This window comes from Hemicordylus capensis, chromosome 4 (assembly GCF_027244095.1).
Source record: "Hemicordylus capensis ecotype Gifberg chromosome 4, rHemCap1.1.pri, whole genome shotgun sequence".
NCBI lineage: Eukaryota > Metazoa > Chordata > Lepidosauria > Squamata > Cordylidae > Hemicordylus > Hemicordylus capensis.
Window position 1 is genome coordinate 69,437,449 of NC_069660.1, and position 26,056 is coordinate 69,463,504.

The following is a 26,056-nucleotide window of genomic DNA, read 5'->3' on the forward strand; positions in this document are numbered from 1 at the left end:
GTCATCTGCAAATTTGACCACTTGTTATCCCAAAGTTGGTTGCCCCCAAAGTTCATTTATGAACAAGTTAAAGAGCACTGGTCTCAGTACAGATCCCTGGGGACCCCACTTCTTACTTACCTCCATTGTGAAAACTGTCCATTCATTCCTACCCTCTGTTTCCTGTCCTTCAACCAGTTACCAATCCACATGTGAATCTTGCCCCTTTATCCCATGACTGCTAAGTTTACTCAAGAGCCTTTGGTGGGGAACTTTGTCAAAAGCTTTTTGGAAGTCCAGGTATACTTTGTCAACCAGATCACCTTTATCCACATGCCTGTTGACACTCTCAAAGAAGAGTGAGTGTCACTCACTGACTCTTATTTGAGAAGTTGTGAGTGTAACCTGTTCTGGATGAGGTTACACTGCCCCAGGAAAGAACAGGTTCATAGCCTGGCGGTGCTCTTGGACCCGGGTCTCACCCTCGTGCCTCAGGTTGAGGCTGCGGCCAGGAACACTTTTTACCAGTTGTGATTTATTCAACAATTCTGCCTGTTCCTTGTGGAGAATGGCTTGAAAACAGTGGTACACCAGCTGGTAACCTCCAGGTCGCTGGACTACTGCAATGCACTCTATGGAGGGCTGCCTTTGTACAGAAACTCCAGTTATTTCAAAATGTGGTGGCCAGATTGGTCTCTGGGGTATCCCATAGAGTCCACATTATGCTTGATCTTAAACAGTTGCACTGGCTGCTGCTATGTTTCCAGGCAAGGTACAAAGTGCTGGTTATTACCTTTAAAGCCCTGAATGGCTTTGGTCCAGGTTACCTGAGAGTGCCTTTCTCTACAACAGACCTGCTCAACTTCAGCCCTCCTGCAGATGTTGGCCTACAATTCCCATAATCCCTGGCTATTGGCTGCTGTGGCTGAGAATTATGGGAGCTGTAGTCCAAAAACAGCTGGGGGGCCTAAGTTGAGCAGGCCTGCTCTACAAGAATCACAGCATTCACTAAGATCATCAAGAGGAGTCCATCCTTGGGTGCCACCAGTTCATCTGGTGGTGACTTGGGACCGAGCCTTCTCAGTTGTTGCCCCTGGGTTGTGGAATATGCTCCACGTGGATATAAGAGGATTATCTTCCTTGGAGGCCTTCAGGAGAACCTTAAAGACCCATCTTTTTACCCTGGCTTTTAATGATACCTAGTTTTGCTTTTAATCTGGTTTAAATGTTGTTGTTGTTTTTAAATGGTTTATTATGTCTTTTTCATTTTAACGTAAACCACCCTGAGTCACTTTAGGAAGGGCAGTATATAAATTGAACTAATGAGTGAGTCCTTCTCAGTGCATCATGGGGCAAGTCGGCTGTGAAAGAGGGGAGTTTAAACTCCCTGCTCTTGGAACTGACTCAGAGTGAGATGGTGTGGCACACCAGCCAGTGTTGTGAAGCACACCAGTTGGGAAACGCGAGTGTAGAAAGTTAATAGATAGATGGTCCAATGATCTGACTCAATATAAGATAATTTCTTGTTGTGACCGTGTGTTATTCTGTATCTTTTTTGCCAGATGCAACTTTGCCCCTAGGAACAGGTTTTTTCTGGGAAAGGGAGAAAGGACATAGCCAGAAAACTAGGCAGAATATTACTAGAGAAGCCACTAAGCTCCAACATTGTCTTGATTATTTAAGTGGATAACGGACCTTGAGCAAACTGGATGAGAGACAGGCTATGAATGCATAAAGATTTGAGTTGGATTTCATGTACAAGTGTCCAAACATGAACCCTGTGTATTACAGCAGAGCCCCTGGTGGCGCAGTGGTAAAACTGCCGCCCTGTAACCAGAAGGTTACAAGTTCGATCCTGACCAGGGGCTCAAGGTTGACTCAGCCTTCCATCCTTTCGAGGTTGGTAAAATGAGTACCCAGAATGTTGGGGGCAATATGCTAAAAATCATTATAAACCGCTTAGAGAGCTCCGGCTATAGAGCGGTATATAAATGTAAGTGCTATTGCTATTGCTACAGCAAGCCACTCGCTTTCAGCTGGACCTCCAGGCACTATCACAATAACTGTGAATGGAAATTAGACTGGAGGGCTATTCTTACGATCACAAAAATCAGGCTAGGAAAATCCTAGCCCAATCTTTGTGATCGTAAGAACCACTGGGCTCGCAGCCGAGCCTGGTGGTTCTGGAGCGGCTAACCCGCTCCTGTAGCCCACCCCTTAGCCCGGGTTTGTGGAGCGAGCGCTCCGCAAACCTGGGCTATCTGCTCATGAGTAGCCACGGCGCGGCTCCACGCCACGGCTACTTGTGAGTAGACCCCTGGCCAGGAGGCTTAAAAGCAGCCTCCCGGCTCGGGGGTCTCCCCAGTATGCCCTGCACGCTTACGCAGGGCATACTGGGGCTTCTGGGGGCCGCGTGGCCCCCAGGCTCCCTCCCCACTCGTGAGCGGGGAGAGCGGGCTTAGCCCACTCTTCCCGCTCACTTCTCAAAACCGGGCGTTTTGGGAAGGGAATATATGGACATAGTTCTGTAGCGCTTCTATGGCAGGTTAAGTGCTAGGCAGATATGAAGTTGTTGATGGTTTATTTAGTCTACAGACTTTTCCATATAGTAAAAAGAGCACAAGTAGGTCTAGGGGTGTGTCAGAGAGCAGGTGGTACCTTTCTAACATGGAATCAAACTCTATGTTTGGGATTTTAGCCTCTACTTCACCAGTTTCCAGAAAGAGTGGCTGCATTCAATGGCTAGTTTCTCCAGAATGAACTGCTGAGGTGCAAGCTTGATGAAGGCCACACCCTATAACCTGAAAAGCTCTCCTCTCTAGTTTCAGATATATAGGGAGGTCGTTCACACAGGCGAAACTGTGTTCTAACCAAAGTTTGGGAGCTGTGTGTACTCCCCAATTTTCAGTTGTGTGGGTGCAAGGTAGGAGGAAAACCTGGGTAAAATTGATTGTGTAGAAACAAGGTAAGAGGAAAAGCTGCCCAGGTTTTCCTCCTGCCTTGCTTTCACACAATCACTTCTACCCAGGTTTTCCTTCTACCTTGTAGTGGTGTGCACAGAACCAGCTGGTCCAGTTTGGTTCAAGTCTGAGCTGGAACCAAACCGAACCAGGCCAGTTCAGGTCATGCCAGGCCACTCAGAAGCCCATTGCACAAGTGTGGCGGCCTCCAAAATGGCCACCGTGCCAATGGGGGAAAGGCCAGAACAGGCCAAAGAATGGCTGAATGGGCTGGCTTTAGATGGATGGGAGGCCGGTGGGGGAGTGGGAACCTCTGTGGGACACATACCCCGCCGCCTCCAAGAAAAGCTTTTTAAAAAAACACAAAACGTGAACCCCCCGAATGGGCCGGGAGGGTTCGATCTGGGGTCGGACCAAACGGGGTGGTTCTGTTTGACCCTAAACCATCAAACCGAAGTGGTTTGATGTCAAACCTGTTTGCACATCCCTACTACCTTGCTTCCACAGTCTGCACACACAGCTCCCAGACTTGGGTAGAACACAGTTTTCACTTGTGTAACTTATTAACTTATTGTAACCTCAGTAACTTATTGGGCTCCCTCATTTGTGAGGGCAGTGCATTCTGTTGGTGCTTAGAGTTATTTTTGTTCATCATTGCAGTACATACTATATGTTGGAGCTGAGCCATGAGGACATTGTAAACAGGTTCTGTGGCTGAAGCCTGGTGAACTTTGCATCAAAAGGAAGCCCTGATTACATGGTCTCGAAGGAGCAACCATAGCCATTTTTGTTCCAGTGCTTGTTGTTCATCCTGGCCTGTTTCCTGATCTAGTAGTAGGTTACTCTCGGTAATGCAGTACTGTCTGTTCCACTGCTATCTCTTCCTGGGATCAGGGTTAGTTTCTCTGGACTGGATAGTTTGATTTCAACTCAAGGATTTAGCGTACAGTTCTTAGCCCTATGCTTGCAAGAGTGGGTGAAGGCTATATAAGGACAGTCATAGAAATGGGTGTCATAATAAAAGGTGGCTAAGAACAATGGCTGATATGATGCACAGGGATACAGTGACACTGCACACAGCATCGGGACTGCTACAAACTCTAGTCAGTCCCGATGCTTCAGGGAATTTGCAGTTGTGCAATGAGTGTTACTGAAGTTACTTCCATAGTCACGGGTGAGAGTGATTGTGGTAGTGCTGATTGTTCACAGCTGATTGTGGTAGTGCTGATTGTTCACAGCTGATTGTGGTAGTGCTGATTGTTCCCTGCAGCATCAGAGCTGCCTTATGAGTCTGCACCAGTCCCAACAGTGATGTCATACCCCTGCATATAATGTCAGTCAGTCTGACTTGAAAAGGGGGGATATGATAGGTTTATAGTGATGTGGTGTCTGGAGACCTAGGGCTGGAGAGATCCAGGTTTAAATCTCTGTTCAGCCAGGAAGCTCACTGTGGGTGACCTTGGAGTAGTCACTCTCTCTTAGCCTAACCTACTAACTAACTACTAACCCCTGCTAACTGAGCAAGACATTTTTTTAAAATTGGTGATTCTCTTTATTTAGCAAGGGGAGGGCAACTGGTCCCATCCAACCCCAGCACAGCATCCCTCCAATGGCTGTTGCTGGTGTCAACCTTATGTTTCTTTTTAGATTGTGAGCCCTATAGGGACAGGGGACAATTTTATTTATGTATTATTTATGTTATATGTAAACCGCTTTGAGAACTTTGGTTGAAGAGTGGTATATAAATATTCTTACTACTACTACTACTACTACACAAGGTTGTTGTGAAGATAAAATGGGGGCACAAACCACATATGCCTCCCTGAGCTCCTTGGAGCAAAAGCAAGAGAGAAATGTAACTAACAATAAAATTATGTTTGTGGGATGGAGACAATGGATAGAGGGAGGTCCCCCCCCCCCGCCCGCCGCTCAAGAACTCGGGACATCCAATGAAATTGATTGGCAGGGGATTCAGGAGACATAAAAGAATGTCCTTCTTCATACCACACATGATTTATCTATGGAATAAAGATAAAAGATAAAGATCACTGCAGCCATCTTATTTGTTATTTCTCTTTGTAAACTGCCCTGAGCCATTTTTGGAAGGGCGATATAGAAATCGAATTATTATTATTATTATTATTATTATTATTATTATTATTATTATTATTCATTGCTGCAAGATGTGGTGATGGCTACTAGCCTAGAAGTGTACAAGTGTATCAATAGCTGCTGATCATGATGGTTGAAGGCTACTTCCAGATTCAGAGGTAGTATGCTTCTGGATGTTGCTGAGAAACAGTTGGCCTCTATATTCTGCTTCTGGGCTTTCCAGAGGCACCTGATTGGCCACTGTGGGAAACAGGATGCTGGATTTCATGAATGTTTTCATCTGATCCAGGAGGGCTCTTCTTCTGTTCTAATTCCAAATTGGATTTCTGGTCCCCTTCTTCCTCCCCACCCCATATGGGGATACGGAATGCAGTGGAAAGCTGGGTGTTTCTATCTCACTGCAGCAGCAGCAGCACCCACTAGAAAGAGTCAGTTAGCTTGTCACACTCCTTGGGGAAGCTTTGCTAAAGCTCCATGAATCATCTGATTCTGCTGCTGTCTCCCTATCATAACTAGGCAGTAACTGAAAGAGCAGAGAGGAGAAGAGGAGAGTGGGCAAAATGAAAGAAAAGAGGCTGTAAAACACCCAGATATGTGGAGGGAGGGAGGGAGAGAGGGAGAGGGAGAGAGAGAAAGGATCTGTTCAAAAGAGAATTTGTGCAAATCATAAAGTGCCATAAGAGAAGATGGGTGAGTGGATGGAGAGGGATTCAATGTGTAGTTTGGGTGGGAATATGTAGGCAGAAAGACTTGTCCACTTGCACATGTGCAGTCAACATAAGGGCTAAGCTGCATTGCTACAATGATCCTCTCTCGCTATTTGCATTGCCAGGAAGACTGTTGGGAATTATCACTATATTAATAATGCCCTTTTAACTCTTACATCATAATGGTCTCACATTACACCTCTTCCATTCCACAGCCCTTTCAGCCCCAGCCCCTTCTCCCCCCCTCCCTCTTCTCTGTTGGGTGTTTGTGAGTGTGTCTGCTGCCTGTCAGCCAACTGAGAATGGATCTGACGAAATGAGTTTGAGTCCACGGAAGCTTATGCCCAAATAAATGTGTTAATCTTTGGTCACAAGACTCTTTGTTTTCTGGTGATGTACAATTCAAGCTCACAGTTTCAGGTGAACTCAGCAAAAAAGGGAGCCTCCCTCCCCCCCCCTTTCCCCCTGGTTTGCCAGATGTTGGTAGCCCCACACTTCAAAGACCGTGTTTGGTCCATAGAGGTGCGTGCGTGTGTGTGTGTGTGTGCGCGTGAAGGCACGATCTGGTTAGCATCTGACAAGTAGATGAGGCTCCAGTGCTTGAGAGCACCAGACATGAGACATGTCTATCCAGAAAAGCTCCTGAGCCGTGCAGGGGCGGGGGGGGGGCTCCCCCGCTGACGAAGCATCTTTTCATCTCGGAGCGGGAAGAGTTAATTCCACTCCGGTACTATTTACTCCTTGCGCTAAATGACAGCTCGGGCATCACGTGACATTTAAATCCCCCTGAGAGAGCATGGAGCATGCCCAGCTCTGGCTCCTGGGGAAGGATGCCGGATTCAGCAGCAGCAGCAGCAGTAGCAGCATCTTCTTGCCCTGCCGAGCTCTGATGAATGGGGGGAGATGGTGATGAGTGACTAGCGGGGCGGGAGGGAGGGAGCTGGCAAGTGAGGAAGCCGGAGGGGAGGAGGGGCGGGGGGCTTCTTCCGTTCTCCAGGAGGCAGCCGAAGCAGAAGAAAAGGCTCCTTGGCGGAGTGAGCGGTAGCAGGGAGGTCTTCGCCATGGCTTGGAATCTGCCCGCCCGGAGACGAGCCACCCGGAGCCATTGCACAGTAAGTGTCTGTGTGTCTCTACTGCGTCGAATAGCCGGACTCTTGTTTTCTTGGTGGCAGCCAGCCAGCCAGCCAGCCTTCCTGCTGCTGCCTCTGACAGGTGCATCGCTTAGCTGCTTCATGGAGGATGCCGATCAGAGCCAGCGGACAGGGAGAGAATTCCTTTCAAGCTGAAAGACTTCTGCCTGCACCTCGATCCAGGGGCCCTGGGCTTGCATTGCACCCCCCCCCTGCTTTGGATGGGCATCTTACTGTAGCGTGCCATGAATGCTATTGAGCCTGGCTGGCAAAGCCGGAGCTGAACGTGCCGGAGTCTAGTGTGTGCTGCTGCTGCTACTGCTGCTGGCCAGGGAGCTTAGCATCTCTCATTGCCCAAGGCGGCGTGGATCTGTAAAGATGCATGGGAGCAATGCAGAGGTGATTGTCCCTAGCAGGCAATGCCCTGCCCCTGCGATGGGCTTCTCTGTCTCCCTCGATAGGTTTTGACAGCCCATCAGTGCTGGGGATTTGACTCCGTTCAGCGAGTGAGGGATCTCGGTAGCCAATGCCAGCAAGATCTGCCTTGCAGGAAAAGGCTCTGGGAGTGTGTGCCCTCTAAGGGGAGGAGGATGCCAGCTAGCGGGCTGCGAGGAGGAGAGATCCGGTTGGGTGGGGAAGGCTGGGATGCCCTGTGCGGGGTGTGCTGCTGGGGAGGCACTTTTCACTTATAAGTGGCGGTAACTAATGAAGGGAGGGGCCAAACGGCTCGCTGAGGGCCCTGGCAATTAATCTGTGAAGTTGGACTGTGCTGCTAAAAGATTAAGGCCTGCCTTGTGTAACCACTAGATGGTCCTCCTTTGCTATGCATGTAGCCAATACGTAAATGAGTTGTCTGATATCTGTTGGACGAGCTGCCTGCAGTTCATTCTTGTTAATGCAGGGACTGTGTCAGAGGACCGAGTTAGGGATGTGGGAGCTGGTGTGCTTCTCCCTTTTCAGGGGTGCTTAACTCATGTCTCAACAGGGATCTAAGGAGTGTTTTGCATGTAGAACTGAAGTCCTATGGACATACAATAAGTGTGCCTTCAGTTAAGTTGATCAGAAATCCTGTATTTCATTGGTATGGAGTTAGGATAAGAATAGCCCTGCTGGATCAAGCTCAAAGCCCATCCAATCCAGCATCCTGTTTCACACTCTGGCCCACCAGATGCCTCAGAGATGCCCACATGCAAGAGGAGAGGACATGCTGCTCCCCTGCAACTGGTATTTAGAGGCATTTTGCCTCTCTGATGCTGGAGGTGACCTGTAGCCACCCAACTAGTAGCCATTGATAGATCTGTCCTCTGTGAATTTGTCTAAGCCCCTTTTAAGGAGGAGAGCTGATCTTGTTGTAGAAAGCATGACTTGTCGTCTTTGCTATGCAAGGCTCACACTGGTTGCATATGGATGGGAGACTAAATGTGTTAGCACTGCAAGATATTCCCCTTAGGGGATGGAACCGCTCTGGGAAGAGCATCTAGATTCCACTGCCTTCCAGGTTCCCTCCCTGGCATCTCCAAGATAGGGCCGAGAGAGATTCCTGCCTGCAACCTTTGAGAAGCCTCTGCCAGTCTGTGTAGACAATACTGAGCAAGATGGACCAATGATCTGACCTGGTATATGGCAGCTGCCGAAGTCCTTTGTCCCTAAAGCTCGTGGCTATCACCACATCCCGTGGCAAAGAATTCCACTTGCTTACATTGAACCACATTTGCCATTTTGTTGCAGTTTAGGGAGACCCTTTTGGGACTCCTCACAATCTGTTTTGGATTTCATTACCCTAAATAGTTTAGTGTCATCTGCAAATTGGGCCACTTCACTCCTTACACCAACTTCTAGATCATTTATGAATAAGTTAAAGAGCACTGGTCCCAGTACTGATCCCTGGGGGACTCCACTTTTTATTTTCCTCCATTGTGAAAACTGTCCATATATTCCTACCCTCTGTTCCCTGTCCTTCAACCAGTTACCAATCCACACATGAATGTGTCCCTTTATCCCATGACTACTAAGTTTACTCAACAGCCTTTGGTGGGGAACTTTGTCAAAAGCTTTTTGGAAATCCAAATATACTATGTCAACCGGACCACCTTTATCCACATGCCTTTTGACGCTCTCAAATGACTCCAAAAGGTTAGTGAGGCAAGACTTGCCCTTGCAGAAGCCATGCTGGTTCTCCTTCAGCAAGGCCTATTCTTCTATAATAATTTTGTCCTTAAGTATGCTTTCCATCAATTTACCTGGCACATAAGTTAAGCTAATTAGTCTATAGTTTCCTGGATCCCCCTGGATCCCTTTTTGAAAATGGGAGTTATATTAGCTACTTTCCAGTCCTCTGGTACAGAACCTTATTGTAGGGACAAGTTATATGTTTTTCCTAGTAGATTAGCAATTTCACATATTAGTTCCTTCAGAACTCTTGTATGGATGCCATCTGGCCCTGGTGATGTGTTATTTTTTTAGCTTTTCAAGACATTTTATAACATCTTCCCTTGTCACCTAAAATTGGCCCAGTTTTCCTCCAAGCCTGAGAAGCTCAGTTCCGGAACAGGTATATGGTCAGTATCCTCTGCCGTAAAGACAGATCCAAAGAACTCATTCAGCTTCTCTGCAATCTCCTTATCCTCCTTAATAATTCCTTTCACACCCTCTGCCTCCCTGGCAGATTTTCTGCTTCTAATATATTTAAAGAAATGTTTGTTATTCTCTTTTACACTTCTAGCTATATGCTCCTCAAACTCTCTTTTTGCATCCCTTATTTCTCCTTGGCCACTGTATGGTGCAGCAGGGAAATGGCTTGCCTAGTGAGCAAGAGGTTGCTGGTTCGAATCCCCGATGGTACAGCTGTATCGGGCAGCAACGATACAGGAAGGTGCTGAAAGGCATCATCTCACACTGTACAGGAGGAGGCAATGGTAACCCCCTCCTGTATTTTACCAAAGAAACCCCTCCTGTATTCGACCAACAAAAACCACATGGCTCTGTGGTTGCCAGTAGTCGATACCGACTTGAGGGCACAACTTTACACCTTTATTGACTCCTTGCCTATATCTTGCTGCTCTAAACTTGATCCTGTGTGTTTGTGCTCTGTAATTGGCAGCAGTCTTAATCATATCATCAGCAGTGGTTTCTGGGCTGCGTGTGAATGGTGTGGAAATAATGGATCTTGTGCATGTATGGTTTTTATAAAGCATGTTATGATCCTTCCAAATGAGATGTAGTGATATTAATGTAATGTAAGAGCAGATTTGACTATTAAAGCTGTCTGCTCCTGGATGCATTTTATATTGCATATCTATGTATGATCAGAAGGGGACACACATCATTCCTACTTAAGGCAATGTAACAGGAGCTGGTGGTTATTCCTTCCTGCAGGCACTTGATCTAATTTTGGTGTCTAAATGTGAGTTGAGCTTGCTTTAAAGTGTAGCTTGATTTCCCATCCCAAACCCAATTGTACACCATACTGATAGCTGCCCATGCCACCTGGATCAATAAGAACTATTGTACTTTTGAAGACTGGGATGCCTTGAAGCTAAGAGGCTTCTTAAGTTCCAGTGGTAACAGACTACTTCTGGGGTAGGATTCTGGTTTCCCCCCTCTTATTGCTATAAAGTAGGGCTGCACAACTTGGGCCCTAAATATGTTATTGAACTACAATTCCCACCATCCCCAGTCACCGTGCTCTGCCATCAAGTCTAAGTGCCCAGCTTTGGGTCCCTGGGCAAAATCCAACTTCCTACCTAGTACCAGGACACACAAACCTACTTCTTTGCTTGCTCATTGTTGGGTCTAGTCTTTAATATGGAGACATGCTTTGCTCAGGTTGCAGGCTAGCCACATCATAATCAATGGAGTTTGAGGCTCAAAGCCTACCTCTGGGACTGTCTACTCCCTCTTCTGCCTTGCATCATCGACAGAAAATGCACCTGATCCCTTTGCTCTGAGCAGCAGCAAATACCTCAGATTCATATATGCTATTATTAGAGATCCTTAGAAAGCTTAATGGCAGCCTAATGCAGAAGCCAGTTAAGCCGAGATACTGATAAGCTGATTTAGCTCCATTGTGCATTTTAACGTCCTAGTCCTAAAACCATTACTTGGAAGTAATGCTGATTTCAGTGAAGCTTGTAATGTATTTACTTAGGATGAAGGAATAAATATGCTTATCTCTAAGTAACTGCTTGCCTGCTTTGTGGATCACAGCTCATACAGCCCAAGCCACTTGGCTATTACAGTATGCAGGATAGGGAGGTCAACCCCAGACCATTTTTCTCAGCCCATTGCTCAGTAGATCTTTATTGTGCAGCTGTGCAACTCCAAGAAACATGTTCTGATTCATCACATGTGGTTTGTCTGACATACATAACTGGGTCTATTAAATCCTGATGTTTGGGGTTTTTATGTTGTTAGAATCAACTGTAGTGTTATGCAGAGAGGCCAGATTAATAGTCATGAGTTTGGAAACAAAATATTCCATCTGTGCCAGTTATCTCATACTAATTCTGGGCTACAGCCACTTGCCTGGTTGTCTACAGTGAGCACAAAATAGCTTCCAGGATGACCAGGTAGGGGCCATCTATAAATGGAAAGAGAATGGGTCTCTTCTCCCTACCCTCCTCAAGATGCCAAAAATTGTGAATATAGGTATCTGCAGGCAGGCTAGTAAAAATTTTTGTCGATTAGTATTTTTTGCAGACTTATTTACAAGGCTTATTAACTGTTGAGTAGCAGATTTCCAAAAAGACCAGAAGAGCCCTGCTACAGAAGACTGAAGATTCATGTAGAGTTCGGCATTGCTCTTCCTTTAATGGTCAACCAGATGCCTCTGGGAAGCCCATAACTAAACTAGGTCTTGAAGCCAATGGCCTTCTTTTGTAGGTATTCAGAGGCATATTGGTTCTGAACCTGGAGATACCAAATTCTACTATTCACAGATAGACCTTTCCTCCTCCACGAATGTGTCCAATTCCTTTTTAAAGCCATCAAAGCCAGTGGCCATCCCCACATCCTGTGGCAGCAAATTCTGTTAAGTGTTGTGTGATGAAGTACTTCCTTTTGTCTGTCTTGAATCTATCGTCAAGCAAGCTGATTTGAGTGATGGTGAGTTCTGTTGTTATGGGAGAGGGAGAAAAAAGTTCCTATCTGCTTTGTCTGCATACCACCCATATTCTTATGAACGTCTATAGCATGCTTCCTTCATCTTCTTTTGAAATAAGGAGTCCCACGTGTGTTAGCCTTGCCTTGTAGGGGAAGGTGCTTTCATTTTGGTTGCTCATTTCAGCATCTTTTCCAGCTCTTTGATACTTTTTTCAGTTTGTGGGGGTGGGGAGGTACACACATTACTCCAAAGGTGGCCACACCATAGATTTGTACAAAGGTGTTACAATACCAGTAGCCACCTAATGATGTAGTGGGGAAATGACTTGTTTAGCAACCCAGAGCTGGCTGGTTCAAATCCCCGCTATGGGGAACACCTATATTGGGAAGCAGCGAAATAGGAAGATGCTAAAAGGCATCATCTCATACTGTGCAGGAGATGGTAATGGCAAACCCCTCCTGTATTCTACCAAAGACAACCACAGGGCTCTGTAATTGCCAGGAGTCGACACCAGCTTTGTATATTTCAATACCAGTCATTTTAATTTTCAGACCTTTCCTTTCAACCCCTTTCCCCATATATATAAATCTTCTGCCATATAAATCTACTCATCCCCTGAAATAGTCTTGCAAGGCCAGCTTTTGAGTTCCCCTGAAGCATGGCTGGCAGTGGCATTCAGGAGGGCCTTTTTTGAGATTCTTGATCCTCAGCTTCACCATCTCCCCATGTGCACTAAGAATCACTCTACACAATGACACCAGCCACTCTTTGGGTCCCTTTTGTGTCCCCACTATACATTATGGGGGATGGTAATGGATAAGAAGCCATTCCTGAGCTTCTTGTTGAGGAACTCTGATGAATTTCCAAGGAACCCCATGCAGGCTTCCTCAGAAAAGAGTTTGCAGACGACTTTGGAGTGTGTGTGAGCGCGCAGGTGCATATGTGCATGTATCCATGTATGTGTGTACACAACGCTGTGTGATCTCTGAAAATGACATCTGCCCCTTGGCCCAGAAATCCTCAAGCCTGTTATTTATCTCTCAGAGCACTGCTGCTGAGCTTGGCATACTCTATGCCAGATGGTAGTTATAAAAACTGAGTAATCCACCTGGGAGATCAGAAAGTCAAGGGAAACAGAGCAATGGCAGATTCTGGCTGAAACTCTTAAGCAAGGAGGAGAGAGAAATAAGGCCAAGCTCTCCTTGAGATTTGGAGAAATTGGTAGTAATGTTGGCTGGAAAGGTTTGTTTTTCTGAAACCCAGCCTGGAGGTGTCCAGGGCAGAGAGCCAAAGAGGCCCTATTATCTGAAATATTGCAAGGACACAAAAGGTTTTTAGGAAGCATCCTTCTGAGAGAAGGGGAGATTTATTTATTTTTTATCGGGAGAAAAGGTTTCCCTACTGAGTTTGTTATTGGGCATGGCGGGGTCTGCAGCCTAGTATTAATGAACCCCCATTGGCTTTCTAGTCTAGCAATTTGTTGAAATGGAGGCAAACTGAGCCCCACAGGATAAGTTCCCCTCCCCCTTTTTTTTGCATCTGTATGAAAAACATCTCAATCTGAATTAATTACCTCCTGTTTTCCCCAAGTAGGCTTAGAACTGTCAGAACTAATTTTCCCATCTGGGGCTTGCAATGCATAGCATCCTAGATGAGGAAAAATATTGTTTTGTGGGGGCAGGGAAGTTACTAAAGAGAATTAGGGTACAGATATTTGGTTGACCCTCTTTCCCCCCAGTCCTTTTTGCTCTGTAACTCTCTTGGAAAGGCTTTCTACTGCCTTGAGAAAAGTGAAACAAGGACGGAGCACGCTGTGTGACAAATGGCTTTCAAGCAATTGCAGTCCTGGTAGCAGGCAGCCTGCCAAGCTCTTTAAGCCCAATAATAATATAGTTCAACTAATCTGAAGCCACCTAAGAAAATAGCAGCTTTCAGCTTGTTGACAGGCACACATGTTTAACGCTTCGTGCTTGAACTTGAAGAGAATCTCCCTGAGATAGTTACAATATGGAGTCTATTGGACTGTACAGAGTGAACCTCCAAATTCCAGTAGAGGGCAGTGGTGGGCATTCTTAACTGTCCACAGGACTTTATTTTCTTTCAGTTTTAAATTTCCCATTGAATATTTTGCAGTATGCACGGTATTGGCTATTTTTCAGTGACAAGGCACTGTTTTTGTTTATTCCCAAACACTTCAATTTTCATTTTATTTTTCAGCAGTTGATCATTTCAGACGTGGGGGGGGGGGGCGGGGGGGACACACACACACCCTGAAACCTCTTTTTGATTTTGGCAACTATAAAACTGTAACTCATATTTTATGGGTAAAACAAATACCTCACCACTATGTGCCACAATTACATTGTGTTTCCTTTTACTCTTTAATAAACATAAGGGCTGTGTAAACAAAGTAACTGAACAGATTGTTTCCCCAAAATATTGTGTTTTACTGGTGCAAATGCCTTCCTCTTGTTTCCTTCAGCTGCACACAGATATCTGAATCATTGGGCTGAAGGGAGAAAAGGCAGGTTCATGGTATGGTTCAAGCAACAACATGCTCTCCTGAATAACATTGCAATTGTATCTGTTAATCGTGATTGTGGACTGTTCAGATTTGTGGACTCATGGAGTGAGGTTGGATTTTGATTAAGGAAGTAATAAGAACCTGCTGTAAGCTTTTTCTGCCCTTGAATTATCTTCACCTTCTTAGAATCGGGACTGCTTGACCAGCCAAAGCAGATGATGTTGGGTATCACCTAGATAAATCTGTGTCTCCCTTTATGAAAATACATATGCTTGAATCATATCAGATTCTGGATCTTGGAGAATGAGATTACTCTGCCATTTGTTGTAACTGTTGAACAAAATCTTTTTGTTGCATGCCATTGCCTTAAAACTACCATGTGTGATAGACCATTCAAATAAATATCTGGGCATAAAAAGAACTGGCCCAACCAGTGTGAAAACAAACTAAGAAACCCTTGTCAAGGTGGCAGTTCCATGGTTTGGCATGATCTAGTCTTGATCTGGTGTAAATTGGTGTTATGGTGTGAATTCAGTGCCCACACCCAGTTGTGCACACAATCAGCTGAGGCCTATGGCAAACCCAGATTTTGATCTGGAATGATGCCCTGCATTTTCCAGTCATTGGTCTCTATAAACCAGAACTAATATGGCAGCCATGTTTGCCTTCTGAGTTCCCATGTTAACTAAGGGGCAGCAGTAACTGGCTTTTAAAAAGCGAGGGAATAAAGAAGGAAAGGATAACAGTGAGTCTCAGACTGAAGAGTAAGAGGAAATAAATCCTGCATTCAGAGGACTGGCATAAATGGTACTGCTCCAACAGTAAGCTGGCTGGGACCACTTTAGTGGCTTTTCCATTGTTTTCAGATGCTACAATTTCCATTCAAATGTTTTATAATTAAGTAAGTATCAAAGAACTCCTCCAAGCTCTGCCAAGCACAGGTGCTACCACAGCAAGCTGTACACTGTTTGGGGGGGGGGGTTTGAATCAATTTGTCATTACAGATCTGTAGCACACTGCTGTGTATTAAGATGCTGTCGCTATCGTGATGCCTCTTTTGTTTTCTCCTAGGGTAGATTAACTCTGACACATTTTTCCATGATCCTGGAAAATAATAGGCTGATGTTGACAGAATCTCTCTCTAGTAAAAGTTTTCTGAAAGCCTCTGCTAACTTGGACTGAAATGTCCTTGAAGATCATCTAGTCAGAATCCTTACTACCAAACATTCCAAAAAGATTCATCCATGTAGTTCAAATTATACTGTGACATAAACAAAGGGAAGAGAGCAAGGTGCATCATAGAGGCACCGTCCAAGCATCATTTATCAGGACCCAGCCAAAAAAAAAAAAAGTGACACAGCCCCCGCTCCTCCCACAAAAAGCCTTGTCTCTTTTGAAAAGAAAAAAGAAGAAGAAGGATTGATTGGTTTCCTTTAGCTTTGACCATTCCCTTTCTGGTTGCCTAATTTGCCTAATTTGAATATATAGCCAGACACAGCAGTAACATAGGAAACATAGGAAGCTGCCATATACTGAGTCAGACCATTGGTCTATCTAGCTCAGTATTGTCTTCACAGACTGGTAGTGGCTTCTCCAAGGTTGCAGGCAGGAGTCTCCCTCAGCCCTATCTTGGAGAAGCCAGGGAGGGAACTTGAAACCTTCTGCTCTTCCCAGAGCGGCTCCATCCCCTAAGGGGAATATCTCACAGTGCTCACACATCAAGTATGATATGTGTGCCATACATGTGCTCTTTAAAGATTTTCCCTGTCCCCGAGGTCTAGTGTCAGTTCTTCTATGCAGACCATAGGCCTAACTCATTCACTCACCTGCATCTTGGGATCTGCAAATCTACGCATTGACACACTCCCACTGTTCCTGGAATCTTGGTCAATCTGTGATTGTTATAGTGCTTGTCCGTCCTTCCTGCTGCTAGTTGGATGCTAACCCTGTTGGCCACTCCAGCCTCTGCCTAGGAAATGCCAATAGGAGCAAAGAAATTCTGAGACTTCAGGTTTTTCACAGATTAAGTCACAAAGGGAAGCACACATCTCCCTGCCTCTCAGACTACATGTTCTAGAGTGTTCTGTACAAATCTCTCTCTTGCTCTATTAGAAGAGGGCCAGGCCAAACCAGTAGTTCACTGTTCATAATGTTGCTTGTTCTGTTCTAACTCTGTTTATGAATGAATGACAGCTAACCTCACAAAATCTGGACACCTCATAAAGGAGGAGGGGGATGTTTGCATAGACATCCTCAAGCACGATCTACAATGTAGCTTCAGCTTTTTCCATATGGCAGTAGGCTTGCAGCCCAGCCCAAGCGTCCCTTGCTCTCTGGACCTGAGTAAAATGTACCCTGCCTGCCTGCAGGTATTCCTAATGAATCTCTCTCTCTCTCTTATCTGTATTTGGTGCGAGCTTGCCTTGATCTTGCACATTCAGATTTCTAGGGTTTTGTGTGTGTGTGACATCTAATGGTGCAGTGGGGAAATGACTTGATTAGCAAGCCAGAGGTTACCGGTTCAAATCCCTGCTGGTATGTTTCCCAGACTATGGGAAACACCTATATTGGGCAGCAGCGATATAGGAAGATGCTGAAAGGCATCATCTCATACTGCATGGGAGATGGCAATAGTAAATGCCTCTTGTATTCTACCAAAGACAACCACAGGGCTCTGTGGTCGCCAGGAGTCAACACAGACCAGACAGCACACTTTTAACATCTACAAAGTCTAGCTTACAATGATAGGTCCCCTCCCCCCCCGGCAAGTTTTGTGGCCATGGCCCATGTCACATTTCATTTTTTATCCTGCCGACTTCAATGAACTTCACTAATGACTGTGGTCCTTGTTCCTCTTTTGAATGTATACACCTTGCCAAGCTCTTTATTGCCTCCTGTTGGCTACAGTCTAAAGTGATTCTTGTTGTTGGCTATTCTTGTTCTAATCACTGACAAAAGTTCAGAGTGAGGTTATGTAGCTGTCTGGCTGCAAGGGAGTGTGTGCAAGGTTATCTCTCCAGACCCTGTTCATTCTTCAGCCCAGACCTGATGTCAGGCAGCAAATAATTCTATACAAACACTAGCCAGACATGTGCATTATAGCTTAATCCTCCCTTGTGACTGGCGTGAAGGACTTAATCCTCTGGTGTTACTGAAAGCATTTGTGTGTGTGTGTGTGTGCATATTATGTGGCTGTCAGACAAAAAAAGGAATGTATCTCACTTCTTTGGAACCTCCTTTTTAGATGGGTGGATTTAGATCAGTTGTTTTCCCTGCAACATACCGTTACTTTTGCTATCGCTGAATGATGGGAACTGAGCAGAAGTAGGTTGCCTGAACTAGTTCAGTGCACAATGGATGCTATGGCCACTTTTTTTTTGGTGGCAAAACCCTTTGGTTTCAAAAACAACCCTTTGTTGCTGCATACAAAAGAATCATGTGCACATTTCTTGTGACCCTTTCAGAAAATTCCTCACATTTGCTCAGTGATTAAAAAGGTAATATTGGGGGCAATAAACAGGTTGTCTGAATAACCTGGTGAAGAGTTAATCCAGTCTCATTTGGGAGGACCTTTTTATTTATTTTATTTATTTATTTTACATATTTCTATACCGCCCAAAACTTATGTCTCTTGTTTCCCATCAATTTACTCACTATGTGTGCATGATCCTTCATTCTTTCTCTCTGGTTTAGACCTTATACTGGCTCCTTGTTTGCTGCTTTTCTGTAGTTTGTGATTAGTTAGACTGAATTATCATCTGGCTCTTTCTTCTTCATCCCCTTCCCAGAACCAACTTGTTCACTTTGCCCATTTCTGCTTTCTCCACATGGTGGATGGAGTCACTTCTGATTTTTCTTCTGACTTTGGGGGTCAGATATAGGGATGTGCGAGCCGGCTCAAAATCAGACTGGTTTGCCTTTTGAACCAGTCAAAAGCTCAACCTCAAACTTAACCGGACCCAGTTAGGTTCAGGGTGAAGCTGAACCAGGCCAGCCAGTTTGAAACTGGTTGAAAGCCCTACTGGCAAAGGGGAATCCGATGAGGATTCCTCTTTACTGGTAAAGGGGAGGGTGGGGGCTTCCTTGTTTATGGCAATAAAAATAAGTACTCACAAGTCGTGCCGGCAGCTCTGGCTCTGGGGGCAGTTGCTGCAGGGGGACAGGGTGGTGGAGGCTCCCCCAACCCCCACTGGCCTCCCCCAAGGTCTCTTGGCCTGGTTTGGGCCTGAACCAAGCATCTGCCCAGGCATGGAGGCCGTTTTCTTTACCTCTGCACATAGGCATGGGCGATTTGTGTCATCATAAAAATATTATTAATATTTATGTATTATAGTATAACCCACCTTTATTCATTACTACTTGTGTGGCAACTGTGTGAAAGGTGGGTTCTTCTCAGAATGCGAGGGCTGGCTGGCACTATGAAAATACATTGCTTGGCATGTGTACAGAGGATAAGATTGTGGTAGGAAATAGAATGGGAGCATGGGAGCTTGCTGCAGTGTGTGCAGGGGCGGATTAAGCTTTTTGCCTTAAAAAAAAAGAAGGTAAGGGAGGGGTACTTTCTCCTCACCCATTCCACCCTTGCTGTAGCTGCCACTGCCCACAGAGAGGGGTGGCAAAATTTGAGGAGGGACAAAATTTGCTGCTCCTCAAATTTTGCCACAGTAGGCAAATGTCTACTCTGCCTCTCCGTTAATCCACCACTGAGTGTGTGTACAGGAAGTAAGATTGTGCTTGGAATGTGTGTAAAAGCTTTGCATGTCCTGCAGTTTAATGCCACCAGGGAAGATTCATGTGCACCTTGGATTATAGGACTAAGGAAGAGAGACATTCTAAGAAATCAAGTATATATACATGAGAGCTAGATTTCCAAAGGAGCTTGTCCTCCATTTTATCCCTTCTATGAAAATCTGGTCATATGGGAATATATGCTAGTTGAGCCCTTTGGAAAATCAAGCCTGTGTTGTGGTGCCTAAATGCAAACATAAGCCTTTGAGTAACCTGGCTTGTTCCTAACCCTGTTGCTGCATCACAGCAAATCTAGCTGCTGCTCGCCTTGGACATGCAGCTTCTCTTACAAAACTGCATCTCTTTTTTTCTCACCTACAATGGATTCTTCCAGGAAGGTTTTGGCTTACAACTGTTTGGTATGCAGCCCAAGTCTCAGGCATTGCAGTTAGAGTCTTATTGGGATGGAGCCTGCGTCTATCGAGCAGAGTTCATCACCATGCGCAAAGCAGGAGTTCTAGAGTGAGCGAAAGGAAGGGAAAGGCTCCATATATAAAGAAGACTCATATATAAAGGTGAAAGCCATTTAATATTCTCCCCCCCCCACTCTTCCTAGTTGTTGCCATTATATTAGTGACTGGTAGGTGGTGTGCCAGAACAGAATTTTAAAGTGAAATAAGACCCCCATTATGTACTATGGAAGTATGTAGCTTGCAAATAATGAATATTCATAAGCAGCAAAGAGGTAGCTTTTTAAAGTGGCGATTCTCTTTATTTTGCAGGGGGAGAGAAACTGACCCTATCCATCCCCAGCATAGCATTCCTCCAGTGACTGTTGCTGGTGCCTATCTTATATACAGTCATCTCTCACCAACCGCTAGGGTTCCGTACTGGCAAAACCTCACCGTTGGCAAATTTACAGTTGGCAAGGCATTAAAGTCTATGGGAAACAGGGGGTTAGTGGAACCATGACCCCTCCAAAGACCTAAAAATAAAGGAAAAAATACCCCCCAAAAGGCTAAAAAAATCACAAAAAAATCCTGTAATTTTGCCAAGAATCAACAAGGAGAATGAGCAGATCGAACCTCTTAACCCCCCCCCATTGCTGAAATCCCCCCAATCACAAAAAAAACACACCCCTTGCCAACCATGGATACTCGGGTCGCGGTTGGCAAGACCTGTCACAATTTCCTATTTGCATATACTCAAAACCACGGTTGGCAAAACTGTGGTTGACAAGGGATGACTATATATTTAGATTGTGAGCCCTGTGGGGGACAGGGAGCCATTTTATTTATTTATTTGTTTGTTTATATCTTTGTAAACCACTTTGGGATGTTGTTGTTGTTGTTGTTAAAAAGCAGTATATAAATATGCATTGATTTAGTATTAGGTTATATTAGTATTAGTTATATGGGACTGTGATGAACCTGAGTAGGGATGTTTAAGGCAGCCTTACCAGAAATGATGACTGAGAAGAGCAAGAAGATGACATATGCCTTGAGATGACCCAACTGTTGTTACTACTACTATGAATATTTATGTACCACCCTTCAACCAAAGTTCTCAAAGTGGTTTACATAGAAAAATAAATAATATATAAAGAAGATGGTCCCCTGTCCCCAAAGGGCTCACAATCTAAAAATAAACATACCAGCAACAGCCACTGGAGGGATGATGTGCTGGCATTGGATAGGGCCAGTTGCTCTCCCCCTGCTAAGCAGAAGAGAATCACCACTTTAAAAGGTGTCTCTTTGCTCAGTTAGCCAAGTTAGTTAGGTGAACTCTTTGGTGAGCAACTCTTTGATAAGATTCTGCACCCCTGAAGCTCTGTGGAGAGCAGGTCAACCCAAACAGTCTTTGAGAGAAGCAATATATCCTCAGCCCTGATGCATCATGATTGCCACCTAATATTTTACTATTCTGATCTGTGGCTTTTAAATTGCAACCAAATATTTATTGAGGCTATTCCCATGATCAGGCAAAATTGGGCTAGGGGAGCCTAGCCCGATTTCTCCTGACCGTGAGAACCACCGGACTTGCAGGCATGCCCGGTGGCCTCTAGACAGTTAACCCACCAAACTACCTCTCCCCTTAAACCGGGTTTGCAGAGTGAGTGCTCCGCAAACCCGGGTTTTCACATCGTGAGTCGTCGCACTGTGGCTCTGCGCCGCGGCTACTCATGAGGAGACCCCAGCTCGGGGGTCTCTCCAGCATGCCCTGTGTGCTCGTGCAGGGCATGCTGGAGTTTCCGGGGGCTGTGTGGCCCCCAAACTCCCCAGCCCCAGCTGGCTCCATGACAGTCTCCCACTTTACCCAAAAGGAGGAACTGAGAGATACCTTATATGGCTGAAAAAAGCAACCTAGAAGAATAAATTAAAAAATAAAATACCTCCAGTGAGCAGAACAATTGCAGTATATCTTAAAGGCACTGGTGAGGCAGTCCTAGTTTGTCCTTGGACCTGAAAAAGAGCTTTTCAGATTTGCATGACAACTTTAAATACCTCACTTTTCAGAATATTCAAACTGATAACCCTTTGAAAACCTCTAAAAAAACAAAGGTCCTCTGGCTGGCACTTGACTGTAAGTGGAGATCCATTTGATCATGTGAATGGGTCATCAGTCAGTTGTCTCCTTTCATCTCTAGAAGCTCCACAAAAAGCTTGATGGCCCTTTGATGCAGGGCTCTCTTTTTTCTCCACCCCACTAGACTTGGGGGCCTCTGGCGGGAGGAGCACAGAGAGACTCCTGAACTGGCCCTTCCTCCATTGCCTGATTGACTCTAATGTGCCTCCTGCCCCACCAGCAGCCACTCAGAGAGGCGTTAATTGCAGACGCTGGAAAAGCAATAATTAAGAGATAATGAGAAGGCTTTTGTACTAGTTCTGGCGTCCCCTGCTCGTGTCAGCAAACATGCTGCTTGGGTGCTGCTGAACCACCCAATTCCTCCCCTTTGCACATAGGACTAGCCTGCCTCAATCCTTTTAGAGAAAACTTATGCAATAAGCAGTCATATCGTAGAAAAAGTCTCTGGAATCCTGCCAGCACTCCCCAAGGATATTGCCCTGTCAGGGTTACATGGAAGAGACTTCCGGTGGATGTAATCCTGCCTGTGCAATTTGGGGAGTGCAACAGATATTGCTTTTCGTTGGCAGCTCCCACCCACATCCTGGTAGGGTAGACAACTCACAATGAGGCAATTCACACGAGCAGCAGAAGCCGGGCTAAGGGAGCCCAACACGGTTTCTACTGCTCGTGAGTTGTGCGGCTCCCAGCAGCAAGCCTGTCTAAATGCCCTCCCCCTTAAATGAGGTTAATGGAGTGTGCACTCTGTTAACCCCATTTTTTGGCTGTGTGTCTGCCATGGCTGTTTGCACCCGGGGAGGGGGACCCCAGGAATGCAATGCACACTCACACAGTGCATTGCTGGGGCTCTGGGGGGCAGAGCACTCCCCTTTGCCTGACCCCTGGAGCTGCCAGACGAGCTGTGGCCAGGCGCAGGAGTGCCCAGCGAGGCTGCTGCTCGTCTGGGCAGGCGATCCACCTGCCCAGCAATGGGTTAGTGATCATCTTCAGGGAGAAAGGGTCAAACCTGCTCTCCCCACAAACCCCCCTACGGCTCTTCACACTTCTCATGTGAAGAGCCTCAATGTCTTAGCAGCTTGATCTGCAGACACTTTTGAATAAACCATTATGTACAAACTTGGGGAACTGTAACTTGTTCTAATTATAAACAAATGGAGATAAAACCATTTCTTGATATCCCAGCGACTTAGTAAACCAGAATTAAAGCAAACCATAGTGCATTGAGGTCATATGTGACAGAGGACTGTGGCTTATTCTAAAGTGAAATCAAATGGTTTCACTGGCCTAGTTCACACAGTTGTTCAAATCGAGGTTTAATGTGGGTTACAGACATTAGCCTGATTGTGTGAACCCACACCCAGGTGGAAAGGAAATCTCAGATATCTCTCTGGCCATAAACCACATTGGAGTGGATTCACACAATCATGCCAGTGTCAGTAACCCATGTTAAACCTATTTTGGATTCTTGCATGAACCAGGATATTCTTTTGGAGGAGAATCATTCTCCACCTGAGTCAGCCCTCAGGAAGGGATTAATGTGAGAACTTAGACAAGCCAGGTTGTTGCCCTTTGTGTGGCCACTTAGACCACTGAGCAAGAGCACCTTGGAAGGGGCCAGTGGGGGAAGGGGTGCTAGAGGTCTAGGGTCCAGCATTCCCCACCAAACTGGAGAAGAACAGGAGGATCAGGGCTAGGCAACATAGGTGGAGGTAGCTGAGCAGCTGAAAGAGCAACAGTGTTTCATTTACAACCTGGGCGAAAGGGCTTCACTATAGGAAAGGATGCTGTTGATAGGAGGAATTGGTTTTTTCCTGTGTCCTGGCCTTGGGGAGTCTATACTTGAGCCCAACTAAAGCAGCTGCGGTGTTACAAATTAAAAGAATTGCAGCAGCAAAGCCTGGTGCCCCATCATCCCTTTGTTTGTACCCTAGATGAACCCCTATGTCCTGGGGCTCCCCCCTTGAGGGCCTGAGGACACGGTCTTCCTCTCATGCAAGGGAGAGGAGGAAGGGAGCACTCAAGACCATGGATCTCCTGGCTTGATCATGTATTGGAAAACCAAGGATTCCCATGTGTGAGCTGGGCCTATGTCTTGTATTGATTTAGCACGAGACGGGCTAAAGGTCCAATTTCAAACTGTTATGGATACCCAAGAGGAACCGGTCTAGATCCCTGAAGAGAAACCAAACTATGAGCACTTGAATAAATATAAGTGAAGTGAGCAGTCTTTCCGTTAACATCTGTTTTCTATCATATTCAAATTAATGGGAATATAGAAATGGGAAGTGTATGGTCTTTCAAGAATTTGGTCTTGTTTCTTTTTTTTTAAACTGCGGTGATATGCCATACATAGAGATCTGTGGGGGGGAAGGATGAAAATCCATTTTAAAATCTACGTAGATTTTAATATCTACGGTTAAGGTATCACAATTCATAGAGCAAATGAAAATGCAACGCATGATTACTAAAGAACTTACAGATGTGATATATTACTAATATTAAAGGTTTCTTAGAGGCAGTGTACTATTTATAAATGCAGATATATAAATTTTATTTATTATTATCTATTTTATTTAATACATCTCTATACCGCCCGAAATGCAAGTTCTCTGGGCGGTTTACAAAACAATAAAAACAGCCGATACAAGATTAAAACATTTCAACAATTAAAATTAAAAAGTTAAAACAATTAAAACACAATTAAAACACAATTAAAACAGTATCTAATTAAAAGCCTGGGTGAACAAATGCGTCTTGACTGCCCTTTTAAAAGTTGTAAGAGAAAATGGGAGGCTCTTATTTCCGCAGGAAGTGTGTTCCAAAGCCTCGCATAAAGGCAATGAAATTGATTTAGGTAGATAAATGTTGGCGTTAGCATGCTCTTGTGCCCTTGCTAATGGTCCCACATGTTTTGATTCCTACTAATTTTGAAGAAGATATTTATTATTTCTATAATGCCATCAGTGTGCATGATGCTATGAGAGGGCAGCTTTCTGCCCTGAGGAAGGAAGCCAAAGTTTAGTTTACAACCTAAACTTTGGCACAGGGCAAATGACAGAGGATATGGAGGGAGATGGAGGCAGGGGCAGCACTCCAGTTGTGGTCCTTCGTAAGTCTTGGCCTCGTAGAGGGCCGACATGTAAGCAGGGGGTGGAATCGGAGTATATCAGAGCACCATGTTCCCTGGCGACACCCCAACTCTCCAAACATTTGACTCTTGTCTGTAGAGGCAAGTTCTGTACACAGGGAGAGTTTCCCCCTGCAGTTTAGATCCCTAGACGAAGAGCCAGGGGCATGGCTAACCAGCACAATCCTGTTTGTCTCCCTCTCGTCTCCCTGCCCCACCACACACACACACACACACACACACACACGGCGGGCTTGCCTCCGGAAGCCACACAGCTGGCTCCCGTTGCTGCACATGAGCAGCAGAAACATGAGCAGCAGAAACTTGGCTGGGCTCCCTTAGCCTGTTTTCTGCTGCTCATGAGAATCACCTCAATGTCTGAATAGGGCCTTGGATCCTCATTGTTCCTGTGGCAATGAATCCAGCATGGCAATCTTCTTTAAAAACATGAGGAAGTCCTTGCTAGATCTGATGACAGGGCCCTCTAGTCCAGCAATGCATTCACTTTCTAACAGCACGCAACCTTTTCCTTTGATAGACCCTGGCATCATCTGGTATTTGGAGCATCTAAACTGAAGGTTCCATTTAGCTCTCATGGCTAATAGCCATTGACCTCTCCTCCCTAGATTTCTTCAATCCTTCTTTTTTTAAAAAAGCCATCTAAAAGCCATTTTGTTAGTGGCATGCATCACTGCAAGGCTTTTAAAGTATACTCTCTAGGGAGCAAAGCCTCCGGTTCACCCCACCTTTCCCCACTTGGCTTGTTTTTTGATGAGTGTCTTTCTTCAGGTCGCTCTGTGGCATTAGTCTCTTCCAGACATTAGAGAAATTACAGCCGGCCTCAGCAGGGTATTTCCTGGGGGCTGGGATTTACAACTGGCAGAAAGCAACCTCGCAATGAGGCTTGTTCACATCCACAAAACTGGTTTGGCTCCTGCTGGCAGGAGGTGTCTTGCTCTGGGCTGACAACCTGCCCTTTTGTTCTCAGTTTGAGCTGCCATATTAGGCTGATGTTCTCTTCTGAAGAGATGGGACAGGAGCAGCCCACGCGGATACATATGTGGCAGCAGGAGCAGAATCCAGCTTTGCCTCAAGGAGGTGG

At 45.5% G+C, this 26,056-nt stretch overlaps 1 protein-coding gene across 2 annotated transcripts in view; it reads left to right on the forward strand.

Annotated features, from left to right (window-relative positions):
- Positions 1-6,744: 6,744 nt before the first annotated feature.
- The window catches only part of PLEKHA6 (pleckstrin homology domain containing A6), a 265,991-nt gene continuing 246,679 nt past the window's right edge, over positions 6,745-26,056 (forward strand). Inside the window, exon 1 of one of the 2 annotated variants that reach the window (XM_053246370.1) lies at positions 6,745-6,870. The gene's annotated coding sequence lies outside the window, so the exon portion shown is untranslated. The remainder of the gene's footprint in view (positions 6,871-26,056) is intronic. The other variant, XM_053246369.1, reaches the window with a different exon arrangement.